The following is a 2500-nucleotide window of genomic DNA, read 5'->3' on the forward strand; positions in this document are numbered from 1 at the left end:
GAAAATATTGCAGGTATATACAAAGTATCAACAATTGGAAAAAAGACACAAAGTGTCGATATTCAAACAAAAAGTATTAAAGGAACATATCCTACTTTACATTGCATGTTTTAAGAAATGTAAAAAAGAAAAATATAAATATATTAATGTTGCAAACATCTATTGATTTATGATTAACCGAATTTAGCTAGCTATAATACAAGACGCAAGAGAATGTATCCAATTATAAAAAGCAGGCCATATCCAATTTATCATTGAGGCCTGCAGGAAGCTGTGTACCCAAAACTGAGATCCACCTGCATTCCTTTTGGAGGAGAATTTTGTAGTTATCCCCCCCTCTATTATTGGTTATACCCCTATCTATACCGATAAAGGAGAGAGAGTCAGGATTACTGTCATGCATGTGTTCGTAATGTTTAGCAACATTACTTTTCTGGTTCTTATATTTCACATCGTCCCGGTGCTCTGTTATCCGGTCTTTTATGGCCCTTCTCGTTTTTCCCACGTAATAACGCGGACAGCTACATGAAAGAAGGTAGATAACCCCTTCCGTATTGCAGTTCACAAAGTGTTTAAGAGTATATGTTTTTCCTGTGTGTGTTGCAAATTGTTTGGTTTTAACCATATACTTGCATGCAACACATTTACCACAGGGGTGGTTGCCATAGGATCTATGTTTGGACAGCCAGTTCTGTTGTTTAGGAGTCGACAAATATTGGCTCCTCACCAATTTGTCTTTTAGATTCGGTGCCCTTTTGGCTGTGATGTTTGGAAAATCCCCAACATCACGTGAAACAGCTTCATCACTAATCAAAGTGTGCCAATTGTGTGCCAAGATCTGTTTTAATGATGTCCAGTGGCAGTTATACTCAGTCACCAATCTAATTTTTGATTCACCAGTCTTGTCTTTGGGTACCAGAAGGCTATCTCTATTCAGATGAGCCGCACCGGTTAGGGCCTGTTTCACTATCCTCTTTGAATATCCCCTATTCAAAAACCTTTTTTCCATCTCAGCCGCATGTTGATAATACTTCCCTTTTGTGGAACAATTTCGGCGTAGCCTAAGAAATTGGCCCTTGGGGATGCCTCTTTTAAGGTGACTAGGGTGATGACTGGAAGCGTGAAGAAGGCTATTGGTGGCCGTACTTTTGCGATAGTTTTCTGTCATTAAACAGCCATCTTTAATCTTCACATTTATATCCAAAAAGGATATTTCTTCCTTACTAAACTGTAAGGTAAGTGAGATATTGCTCTTGTTCATATTTAAAGAATTCACAAATTCTTTCAGGTTCTGCTCCGAGCCTTCCCAGACGAGGAAAACATCATCCACATATCGTAGCCATATGTGGATGTTCTCATCGAAGAGGGGATTCTGGTACACTTCTTCCATTTCCCAGATGCCTAGATGGAGACACGCATAAGTGGGAGCACATGTTGCTCCCATTGCTGTGCCCTGTTGCTGGGAATATATCTTGTTGTCAAACATGAATACGTTGTTTGTAAGTGTAAATTTTAGCAGTTCAATCACAAAGTCAGTGTGTTGCACCGCGCTCATGCCTCTCGTCGATAGGAAATGCTTGCAGGCCCTGAGTCCTACTTCGTGTGGGATTGATGAATACAATCCCTCCACGTCGAGGGTGACAAGGATGGCATTCTCAGGGATCACCAGCCTGTCGATCTTTCGTAGGAAATCCGAGGTATCCATGATGTAAGATGGTAGGGTTATGAGGAAGGGTCTAAGAAAGGAGTCCACGTAGTTGCCCAGATTCTCGGTAAGGCTGCCTATACCTGCCACGATTGGTCTACCTGGTGGATGGTTGGCATTCTTGTGGATCTTCGGGATACAGTAGAATACAGGCATCACCGGATGTTCTGGATACAAGTACTTAAATTCAGTGGATGTTATAATATCCTTACTCTTTGCTTCTTTCAAAATATTGAAAAGTGCAAATTGTAGTGCAGGGATAGGGTTAAACGTTAAACTCTTGTAGAATGTTTTGTCCAAGAGTTGGCGTTTAACCTCCAGAGTATACATGTTTTCGTCCCAGAGAACCAAATTGCCACCCTTATCCGCGGGTTTTATTACAAAGCCCTTGGCATTCATTAGCTGATTTAGTGCCTTTCTTTCAGATTTTGTTAGATTGTCATTGACCAATCCAGTAAAGGGTAGTTCTAAGATTTGTTTTTCAACCTCTCTGACGAAAATATTCACAGCTGGTACCATGGATAGCTGTGGCATGTATTTGGATTTTGCCTTAAAATTAGAGTGAAACCTCTTATACTGGATGGAATCTTCCATCTGCGAGGGGACATATTGACTGCCTTCACTATCTGCCAAAAGACTCTGAAGGTTTAATATGCTGGATGTATCTTCTCTATTTAGAGCAACATCCTCCACCAGGTGTCTGCTTTTGCCTTTCATGATTTGCGATAGTACAACACGACGTGCAAATAGGTGTAGGTCTTTAATGAATTTAAACTTATTAAGTGAATTAGTAGG

General features: G+C 40.5%; 1 protein-coding gene across 1 annotated transcript in view; it reads right to left on the bottom strand.

Annotated features, from left to right (window-relative positions):
* The window catches only part of POMT1 (protein O-mannosyltransferase 1), a gene marked incomplete in the record, with an annotated part of 442385 nt that overhangs the window by 433364 nt on the left and 6521 nt on the right, over positions 1-2500 (bottom strand).

The sequence above is a fragment of the Bombina bombina genome, chromosome 12, assembly GCF_027579735.1.
Source record: "Bombina bombina isolate aBomBom1 chromosome 12, aBomBom1.pri, whole genome shotgun sequence".
Classification (NCBI taxonomy): Eukaryota; Metazoa; Chordata; class Amphibia; order Anura; family Bombinatoridae; genus Bombina; species Bombina bombina.